An 11608-nucleotide genomic window follows, 5' to 3' on the forward strand; every position below is an offset into this window, starting at 1 on the left:
GGTTTGACCTGTTTGTCCTTTGTAGAGAACAGAAGGGCATTGTTGGCATTTAATGGCATATACAAAGTTGGCATCTGGGTTTGTTACAAGCTCTAGTGCCAGTGTCCATGTTCAAATTAGATGTATTATTGTGCAACAGGAGTTATTTAAGATGGGGGGGGGCTGTTTGTGAGCCACCACAAACCCAGGAGGGCAGTTCCAGCACTGATAGCATCCTAAACATACCAAATGATCCACTGTATACAGTCAGGCTGTACCCTACAGTAGTGATCCCCAACCTGTGGGCCGCTGACCACATGTGGTCCTTCGACTAATTGGAGGTGGGCCCCAAAGGACGCCTTCTTCCCCCCCCCCCGGCCCTTTACTTCATCCCCCCCAGCCCTTTACAACACACTTTGGGTGTCATTGTCTCCCATCACTCCCAGATGGGACTATCTCGTTGCAGAGAAACAAGCTCAGGGTTCCCATTGATTAGTCATTGTCATGAGTTAAAATTTCCATGAAAATAAAATGTTCCTTATGTTCATTGTTGTGGCGTGTCTGTCTCTTATTTTGAAGGGATGTTTAAACATGACCATAGCGATCAGAGAGCGTTAGGGCAGTGGTTGAGAGTAGAAGAGTAAACTACCCCCCCCCCCAACGGGCCTCAGTAAAATTGTCAAGCGTTGAGTGGTCCCCGGTGATAAAAAGGCTGGTGCTGCTCTACAGCACCTGCTCCAATACTCTCACTAAAGGATTCTCACTAAAGGAATCTACAGCAAACCTTTTCGGAACTCCAATACCCACCTAGAATCAGACCCTCATCCTGTCCCCTCTTCTCCAGGCTGAACATTCTCAGATCCCTCAGCCTTTCCTCACAGGGCTTCTTCCCCAGGCCCTGGATCATCCTTGTGGCTCTCCTCTGCCCCCTCTCCATTTTGCCCACCTCCTTTTTGAAGGGAGGCCTCCAGAACCAGATGTGATGCTTCTGTTGACACTGCCCAAGACTGTATTTGCCTTCTTTACTGTCACATCACACTGCTCATATTTAATGTATAGTCCAGAAATACCCCAAGATCACATTCACACACACTGCTACCCAGAAGTGTATCTATTCTATTTTGTATTGTTATGTTTTAAGATGATTTAATTCCTGGTCTTAATGGTTTTAATGGATGTTTTTGTATCATCTTACGCTGGTCTATTACCATAATAAAACTAACTTGAACTCCCTCCACATTCACCCCCTCCCTTTTGTTAGTATCCCATAGTTTCCCAGATCTGTTATTCAAACAGCCAAATGGTTCTCTCTCTGGGCCTTTTCGCACGGGGATCTTTGTTGCAAATTGTTTGCGGAATGAAAAATCGCCATTTAAAATAGTGGAATTCGTCGTTATGCATACCTGCCTTTGTAGTGGAATCAGTTGCGTTTTTTAGCGTTTCCCACAGGCTTCCGGTCTCGGCAGAAATCGCTAGAAAGGAAGCGCTATTGCCAAGCTCGTCCCGCCCCTGGCCGTCAAGCAGCCAATGGGCAGCCGTTAGCATGCTCCCAAACAGCCCCTTTCCCTTTAAGAAAGGTTTAAAAAAAAAAAACAGACCCATAGCAACGAATCTAGGTAGATTCGTTGCAACGGAGAGACCCATCCAGCTGCCTAATGTGAGCTGTCGTTTGATTGTATGATCGTTGGCACGCTGCCTCGAGTGATTAAAAAAAAATCCCCCCCCCTCTCACGGGCCTGATTTTCGGCTGAATTTATGTGTAAAAAATAAAGGGACTTTATTTCAGCAAACGGGCTTTTATGTGGTTTGTGCTTAGTGACTAAAGGTGAAGGACTGAAGCCAGGGAAGCCTCTAAACAGAAAGAGGCTCGCTGGTGCGTTTATCCCCGCTCGCTCGGAGAAAAAAAAATGGCGATCGCTTCGCCGGAAGTTTGGAGGACAGGCTCAGGAGGAGGGACTTTGAAAAACCAGCAACAATGGTAACGCACAGGTCTTTAGCGCTACTGTTGCAGATTGGTTGCAGGAGTGTATCGCTATCCGGAGGGTGAATCCACTTTTCTGGATTCCCCTGAAAGCGCTACAACGAAGCGCTTTTTGCGGGTCGGTTTAAGGATTGTTGCAGATTGTCTACGACGTCGTGGGTTATGGCAAATTAGTAGCGTTTCCAATTAGTAACCATTGTGCTATTTTGAAGCCGTGCGAAATGGCCCTCTGTTTTGACTCCTTTGAACTGTGCCTGGTTCAAATTCCCATGTGAGGGGGGAATGCTTGCTCTATGCTTTGTATCTCAGTCCTGACTATGCCTTCATTGTAGATGCTTTCATTTTTCTTAAATCAACTTTCCTTCTATGATGTTTAGATATCAAAGTTTCTCACAATGACGCACTTATCCTTATTTAATTACATCTTGTTCTCATTTGTGCACTTTTCCAACATGTTCCCTGGCCTCTGCTTTCCCAGGTCATCTCTCCCTCTGTTTTTTACTTGCATTGTCAAGTTTGGGATGGGGGGGGGGTGTTAAATGCATGGTGGAATATGTCCAGTACTTCTTTATCATTAGTTATGGGCAAGAAAAAAATCAGTATTTTTTGAGGATGGGTATAGTAGACACACAAATATTGGTATTTGCTGATTTATTTTGGCTTCATTATATCCTATAGGGTGATTTAAGTCAATGGCAAATCTAACTTGAATCACAAGATGTCATAGTCCCATTGTATACGGCTCTGGTCAGACCACACCTGGAGTACTGTGTGCAGTTCTGGAGGCCTCACTTCAAGAAGGACGTCGATAAAATTGAAAGGGTACAGAGGAGAGCGACGAAGATGAACTGGGGCCAAGGGACCAAGCCCTATGAAGATAGGTTGAGGGACTTGGGAATGTTCAGCCTGGAGAAAAGGAGGTTGAGAGGGGACATGATAGCCCTCTTTAAGTATTTGAAAGGTTGTCACTTGGAGGAGGGCAGGATGTTGTTTCCGTTGGCTGCAGAGGAGAGGACACGCAGTAATGGGTTTAAACTTCAAGTACAACGATATAGGCTAGATATCAGGAAAAAAATTTTCATAGTCAGAGTAGTTCAGCAGTGGAATAGGCTGCCTAAGGAGGTGGTGAGCTCCCCCTCACTGGCAGTCTTCAAGCAAAGGTTGGATACACACTTTTCTTGGATGCTTTAGGATGCTTTGGGCTGATCCTGCGTTGAGCAGGGGATTGGACTAGATGGCCTGTATGGCCCCTTCCAACTCTATGATTCTATGATTCCATGATTCTATGATTCTATGATTCATTACGTGTTCTGGTGGGGGCAAGATTTGAGCTAGAGGCACCAAATTTGCAATGAAGCTGTTGAAGTATCTCCTCAAAAGAACCCCCAAAGCAGATGTCCCCATCCTCTATTGTTTCCAATAGCAGGGGGAAAGGGCAAGCCCAGCAGAATATTCCCGAGAATCTCCATAGTGAAAATGAAAGGGGGGCATTGTTGCAATTCCAGCCCAGCAGCAGAACCAGTGCCAAGTCCAACAGGACTAAGTTCCATCTAAGAATCTCTGAAACTGAGGGGGAAGAGGCATTTCTGCAGGAACAGCAGCAGAACCCAGTGCCCCATGGGGGCAAATGCCAGCTCAATGGGGCTGCAGCACAGAATTGCAATCCAAGCAACAGGGAGGGGGTTAGGACAGCAGAACAAGTCTTTGCAAGTCCGTTCCCCTTGATGGAATTGTGATTCTGTGGTGCAGCATTTGCCACAGGGGCACTGGGTCTGCTGGGCAGTACAATGGAGCTGAAAATATTTGGTATTCCTTAATATTTTCAGGTTTTTTCAGCATTTACTATATCATTAATAAATACATATTAGAGAATTTGGTTTAGAAAATATCCGAAATTATCGGTATGTGTATTTGAAGACAATCAAAATGTCATCAATGTATCATCAGGTATAAGAACTTATTTTTGTGCCCTACTATGTACTACCTGAAGGAGTCTCAAAGTTACTTACAATCACCTATCCTTCCTCTCCTCACAAGAGACCACCTGTGAGGTAAGTGAGGCTGAGTGAGCTCTGAGAGAACTGCCCTGTAAAAACAGCCCTATGAGAACTGTAGATTAGGAAATTCCTGTAGAATTGGAGGGTGACACCTGGGATTTTAAGGGGGGGAGCAGAAAACCTAATCTGGAGATTTGAACAGCTTTATTGAGGTGGAGTCCAATGTTTCTGCTATGTCCAGATTGGGGGGGGGGGGTTTACATTGTCTTGAATGTATTAGTGCTCTAATTCTATGCTTTCTTGTTAGATTCTACCTGTGTCGTATAACATTCCAATAGATGCCTGAGCTGTAATCTGGGATACCACTCAGATTTAAATCCCCACTCTGCCTTGGAAACTTGCTGGGTCACCTTGGCCCACTAACGCTGTCTCGGCTTAACCTACTTCTATATAACGCAGAGGTAAGGTGACCAGATTTTAACATTGGTAAAGCGAGACACCATTGACCGGGAGGGGGGGTCTTGATTAGAAATGTGGTCTATATGGAGTAACAAAAAGTTTCATAGAACGCATAGAACACAAAAATAGTATTGTAATATATATATTTTAATTGCAACATAATTTGCCAGGTGCCCCCAGAAGTCCCTCCAAAAGGACAATCTGGTCACCTTACACAAAGGTGAACAAAAAGTTGAATTTTTTTGTTTAAAACACAACAATTTCACTTAGCAAAATTCAATATCCACGATTAACCAAGTACCCCTATCATTCTGAATATTCTCTCTGCTGTTAAGAAACAAGGCACCCAGTTAACTGGTATTTTGAGTTTGTGCCCTTTCTTGGAGCACAGTGGCTAAAAATTCTAATACATGTTTTGTTACTTCAGGAGATATATCCGCGAATAACTTTTTGGTACTGTGAGCAGTTGGGGAGTGTCAGTTTTTATGCTGTATATTTTATTAAACTTTGTAATTAATTTCTGTTGTGAGCTGCCATTATCTGGCTGTGTCAAGAATAGCAGCATATAAATATAATTAATTAGGTAGGTAGGTAGGTAAGAAGGTAGGTAGGTAGACAGAGAGACAGACAGACCACAAAAGGGGGCCTAACAAGAAAGAATGTTGTTGAGAGAATAATGGGCAAGAAGAGAGTGTATGTAAAATATATTCAGATTTGCCAAGATGTCAATCACACAGCTTTTGAACATAAGGAATATTCCGATACCTCCCAAACAGTACTGCCAAAGGAAAAGTATTCATTCTAGCCAGCATGGATGCATGATAATGGAAAGAGTTTAGTAAATTAACAAAAGAGTTTAGTAAATTAACAAAATACTGGTCCAAAGATTTCTCAGGTAACGGAAAGCCGAAAAAGGAAGGAGAACAGATGTGGCTGGCTCCGACGTTGATGGTTGGCTTCTCAATGTCCCAGATCCTTTTCTGGATTGTCTGGAGTATGTACATTTCCCCTGAGTTAGCCAATAAGGTAAAGGTAAAGGTATCCCCTGTGCCAGCACTGGGTCATGCCTGACCCTTGGGGTGATGCCCTTTAGCGTTTTCATAACAGACTCAATACGGGGTGGTTTGCCAGTGCCTTCCCCAGTCATTACCGTTTACCCCCCAGCAAGCAAGCTGGGTGCTCATTTTATCCACCTTGGAAGGATGGAAGGCTGAGTCCACCTTGAGCCAGCTGCTGGGATCGAACTCCCAGCCTCATGGGCAGAGCTTCAGACAGCATGTCTGTTGCCTTACCATTCTGCGCCACAAAAGGCTCTGAGTTAGCCAATAGATTAAAATAAATGCCCAGAGTATTAATTTTATGAATATAAATTGAGACCATAATCAGAATCAGAAGGTAAACTTGCCATTAAATGAATGGACTGAGACCAAAAGTGCAGCCTTAACTAATATTTAATAGTGGTAATCCATGTCTGTAGTCTGTAAATCAGTTGTACTCCCATGAGATCTCCAGAACCCACCTGGGGATTGGCAACATATTTTGATGACATTGGAACCTTGGGCATTCAAGCGTGGTTGTTTCCCAAAATATTGCAAAAGAATCACAGGTTACATCAGATGACAGATTCATTCTGTTCAGCATACTCGAACTCTTGCTAAAACCTGACTCACCACTAGCTCTTCATCCACCAGCATGCATGATTGCTCCATACCTTGTACCAAATCTTCTGTTCATGAGAGTTGGAGGCAGGGGAAAAGCCTTAATGAGACAGGGGAATTTCTTTATTGGAGCCATCACACTAAAAAGTAGGCCAGGTACACGTCAACACCAAACATCTCAATACCAGGAAGTCAACCCCACAATCAAAGGATTTGTTGGATAAACTCTTCACTCTTTGGGGTTTCACAAAACTGTCCCAGATAAACAGTTGGGAAACTCCAGGCCTTGCAAGCTCCGTGCCAGCAACCTTAGCGCCTGTGCTGTCACAAGGCAACTCAGTGCCCCTCTGGCAGCAGTTCCACATATTGCATTTGTGGCAGTGGCAGAGCACCCACACAATGGTATTTCTATGTTTCCCTGAGGGTTCTCTTGTGCCAGCCATTCCTCCACTACAGCCCTGTTGCCCCCCACCCCAGCTCTCCTGGCCTTTACGAGGCTGGCAAGAGTGGGGGGGGGGGGAGAAGAGCAGAGGGCCAGCGCAGAGAGGGCGCTCAGCCTCCCACCACCTTTCCCAAAATGGAGGGGGAAGAGTGGCAGGGCCAGTGCGGAGCACATACTCAGCCTCCCCCAATCTTTCCTGACATGGAGGGGAACAATGGCAGGGCCAGCGTGTAGCACGCGCTCAGCATCCCACCACTTTTCTGGGGGAGAAGGGAAGACTGGCAAGGGATGGCAACCTTTCCTGGCATGGAGGGGGAAGTATAGCAAAGCTGGCATGGAGTGGGCACTCAGCCCCTCGCTGCCTTTCTCAGCACGCACTACACGGGGGAGAGTGAGGCAGCCAGAACTGAGCATGGCTTGTCCCCTGTCCCTGCCCTCCTTGCAGCGAGGAGTGCTCAAAGCATGGGGTGGATGGCCAGTATGACGCAAGGCTCAATGGCCATTGCCAGCCTCTCTGAGGGTAGGAGGGCAAGGAGTTGGGCCGGAGTTCAACAGGGCACCAACTCCAGTCCTCACCTGGTGGTGATTTGTCTTCCCAATAGGGTGATGACCCTCCTCCAGTAAGGGCCAATCAACACGCCGGGAAGAGCCTTCAGACAATGTAGGGAAAGAGCCTTCAGACAATGCAGCAGCGTGTTGATTGGCCCTCTCTGGAGGAGGGTCATCACCCTATTGGTCTCTCAGTGAGGGTCCATCAGAGGGCTGGCATGTCATTGGAAGGACCTTGCACTTTTTATGTAGGATGATGATGATATTTATATGGTTTATTTTTGTAGGGAATTTCTCTGTCACCTCTCCAGAGACATGTTCCAGGTGACTTACAATTAAAATAATACAGAAAAGTCTGCAGTTGCTCTGTCACTATAATCTCATAAAACTGCTAATTTTTAAAAGAAGTTTATGCTTTGTGCACCAGAGTGCAGAGGGCAAATGCTGCTAGTATGGGCAGGTAAGTCCAGAAGGCCACATCTTCCAATTCATACTGAGGACAAATGTGCTTTAGCTGCACTTTCAGAAGGGATTTCTGATGGCCTGCAATGGGACAGTCACAACTTAGAGGCCAGCAAGTTTTTGATGGTAGAAGCTTTCAGGACTCAAAGTTCCCTTCATCATATACAAAAGCTTGTATCCCAAAAATCTCATTGATCTCTGGCAGAGACTCATGGGAATCATAGACCATGGACATATCGAGACCTACAATTTGGCCCCCCTGGTACTTCTGGACTTGAATCTAGCGGCTTTAACAATTATTTTCTCCTGAAACACTGAAACATAGTAGAGTTAGCAGTAGTAGAACTACCAGTAGGGACAGGAGGGTAGGATTTCTGGATCCAGGCTGGGCAGATCCTGGAGATTTATGAATGAAGCCTGGGCAGGACAGAGACCTGAATATGGTACAAGGCCATGGAATCAAACTTTCAAGTCCTCTGTAGCCCTTGCAAGGGGGGGGGGGGTCTGAAGGTGGCCCTCTTGATCCGCAGCCCCCTCAGTAGAGTGGCCAGATCTAGTTTGGGAAACTCCTGGATATTTGGGGAGGGAGACTGGGGAGGGTGAGGAACTCAGTAACGTACAGTACCCCAGAGTTCACCCTCCAAAGCAACCATTTTTTCCACATGGAGTGACCTCGCAAGTGACAATTATAGCCGCCCATGTCAACTTTTTCTCAGTTTGGTGATTCTTGTGGCTTCGATTTTTGCTTGAGTTTCCCTAGCAGAGCGTGAGATCAAACCTGGTGTCCCAGGTTGTGGCCTGAAACTCTAAGCCTTACACCATTTTTCCCAGCAAAGATTTTTAAAAATTCACTGTTAGCACTGAAATTTCTAAGATTTCAGATAAGCTCGCCTCCACCTGGTGGAACGAGCTCCCAGAAGAAGTCCAACAGTTCCGCACGGCCTGCCAAATGGAGCTCTTCTGCCAGGCGATTGGCTGAGATCCAACAGAAACAGCAACACCCACTGGGCCCCCAGCGGCCCTCCCCTCATGCACATGGGCCCTTGGAGCAAACAAAAGGGACTGACCAACCTGTGGGATTCAGTTAATTGTTAATGCTGCCATTCATGTTTGAATTAAGAAAAATCATTCTCAAATGTTACTGTTACTACCATTGTTATCCTGCTGTTATTATTGAGCCATGTTTTTACCTGTATCATGATCTCCAAGTCTTCTGTAAACTGCCCTGAGCCTCAAGGGGAAGGCAATATATAAACATAATAAAATAAATAAATTCCCTCATGTAGGAAGTAGTAAATAGTCTCCTTTGCCACCTTGTGGCAGTTTGGTGTAGTGGGAGCCAGTTTGGTGTAGTGGTTAGGAGTGCAGACTTCTAATTTGGCATGCCAGGTTTGATTCCCCGCTCCCCCACATGCAGCCAGCTGGGTGACCTTGGGCTCAACACAGCACTGATAATGCTGTTCTGACCGAGCAGTGATATCAGGGCTCTCTCAGCCTCACCCACCCCACAGGGTGTCTGTTGTGGGGAGAGGAAAGGGAAGGCGTTTGGAAGCCACTTTGAGACTCCTTTGGGTAGAGAAAAGCGGCATATAAGAACCAACTCTTCTTCTTCTTCTTCTTGTGTCAAAACCAGGAAATGAAACCGTCTGCATCTGACTTCACAAGTTTGCGAGCATCTGTAAAATGGCCAGCTACTCAAGTGATCCACGTGATGCCATTTATTTGTTTATTTCATTTCTCCTCAAAGGGGACCTAAAGCAGCTGCCATCCTTCCCCTCTCCTCCATTTTATCTTCACAACTACCCTGCTGAGGCACGCTAGGCTGAGGTCAGAACTAGCCCGACTTCATCCAACAAGCTCCCGTGGTGCTCACGGGGATTTGAACCTGGGTCTCTGCAAAGCTAGGCCACACTAGAGAGTGCACTGACTCCTTGGCTTAAAGTCCCTGGGGAAGGTTTGGGTCTATAAATTGAACACCCATTGGTGGTGCCCAATACTGAGATTTGTGGTTGCAACATTCAGTTATTTCATTCACTATGCCACAATAGTCTGTCAAACTGAGCTGGAGAGTCAGGGATTGAGTCCCCACTCAGCCAGGAAGGTCCCCAGATGACCATGGGCCAGGCACTCTTCTTTCAGGGTCGTTTTCACAAGGTTGTCGTAGAGGTACTACGGAGGTGAGGGGGGCAGCATTTACATGGATGGGCAAGTACTTCACCCAAGAGCAAACCCAGAAATATCAGTGTTGCTCAAAAAAGCACCAGGCAAAGAGGAGATCAAGAATGTTAACTGGCCTGTTTAGCAGTCGCAAGAGGAGCCCTGCCGATTTTCCTGGGAGCTGATCCAGAATATATATCACCTAGACCAGGGGTTCCCAACCTTCCTAAAGCCGCGACCCTTTAATCCAGTTCCTCATGTGGTGGTGACCCCCAACCCTAAAATTAGGCAAGTGTTCTTTCACGGAAATTAAACCAAAACTGACCCATGGCGTGAAGATCCATTGTTCATAATTGTATATAAAATGGCTTCTTCCCCCGGGTTTCTCAATTCAGTTCTGCCTCTCATCTCACCATACCGATCTCGCTCTCTTCTGCTGCTCCGGACAAACACTCCATTTCAATCTACCCCACAAGGCTGTTGTGCGGATGAAATGGAAGAGGAACTATGTCGGCCACTTTGGGACCCCCTTGGAGAGAAAGGCGGGGTATGAACTTACTAACGCAAACCAATGATTTGGAAGCACAAAAATTGTGTCCAGGGGCCTCTTTAAGACCAATAAAGATTTATTCAGCTTTCGTGTGCAGGCACCCTCCCTCAGACAAAATTAATTTGAGACATCAGTAAAGAGATGTGGGGCACTTTGGGTCCCCCTTGGAGAGAAGGGTGGGGGAGAAGCCAAGAAAACGATGGGTTTTTGTACTGTATTTAACATGGTTTGATTTTTATGCCTGTTTTAAGGGGTTTTATAGGGGTTTTGGGAGATATTGTAACTCGCCTCTAGCCCGCAGGAGAGGCAGGCAATAATAATAATAATAATAATAATAATAATAATAATAATAATAATTTGGAGGAGGCAACACAGGCAGGCCTGAGAGCAGAGCTTCTCATCGCGTCTGGGCCAGGCCGGGGCACATGTAGAGCAGGGGCCGCTCCCTGGCTGCCTCCTCAGGCCGTCCGGCCTCTGCCAGACCCAAAGCAATGCTGTGCACCGGGCGCACCAGTAACCTGGGTGAGCGCACTCAGCGAAGAAAGTGGGTGGAGGTGCAGCCATGCAGAGCAAGACGGAACTGCCACCTGCGTGGCTACATGGGGCAGGGGCGGGCACTGGAGGGGATCGGGCGCCTGGCGCTGGAGCTAACAGCACAGCATGGGCCGAAGCAGCAGCTTGTGGCAGAGGAGGAGGTGGCTGAGCTGTGGCTGGCAGTGGCCAAGCTGAGCTGGGCCCGCGGAGAGGCGGTGCTGGAGCGACTGGGCACATAACTGCAGGAGCTGTGCTGCCACCTGGAGGACCTGGCAGGAGACTGCGCTGCACTGGAGGTGCTGCTGGAGCAACTGGCAGCTGAGCGTGGTGGTGACCCCCCTGACCCCTGTGAAAGGGTCGTTCAACCCCCAAAGGGGTCCCAACCTCCAGGTTGAGAGCCAGTGTCCTAGAGCAGTGGTCCCCAACCCCTGGTCCAGGGACTGGTACCGGTCCGTTGATCAGTCAGTACCGGGCCGCGACTCCTCGTCCTCCTCCCCGGCTGCTGCCTCGGGGGCTGCCTTGCCACTCTGCCACCGGCTCACCTTTGGTGCTCTCCAGCGGCCGCCATGGCTGGGGCTCCCCCTTGGTATGGCACTGTGCAGCTGCTGCTGGCAGTGCCCTCCAGTGGGCAGGGGGGTGTCAGGGGCGCTGGCTGGAAAGCAACTGCAGCAGGGGTTCAGGCGGTGGCCCTCAGCAAAAGACTACCCTCCCCCGTGGGCCTCAGTAAAATTGTCAAGCGTTGACCGGTCCCCGGTGATAAAAAGGTTGGGGACCACTGTCCTAGAGTAAGAGAGTAAAACATCTTCAGTTTTTAATACGGAAAAAACCCTCAACTCCCTT

The sequence above is a fragment of the Paroedura picta genome, chromosome 15 (genome assembly GCF_049243985.1).
Source record: "Paroedura picta isolate Pp20150507F chromosome 15, Ppicta_v3.0, whole genome shotgun sequence".
Taxonomy (NCBI): Eukaryota; Metazoa; Chordata; class Lepidosauria; order Squamata; family Gekkonidae; genus Paroedura; species Paroedura picta.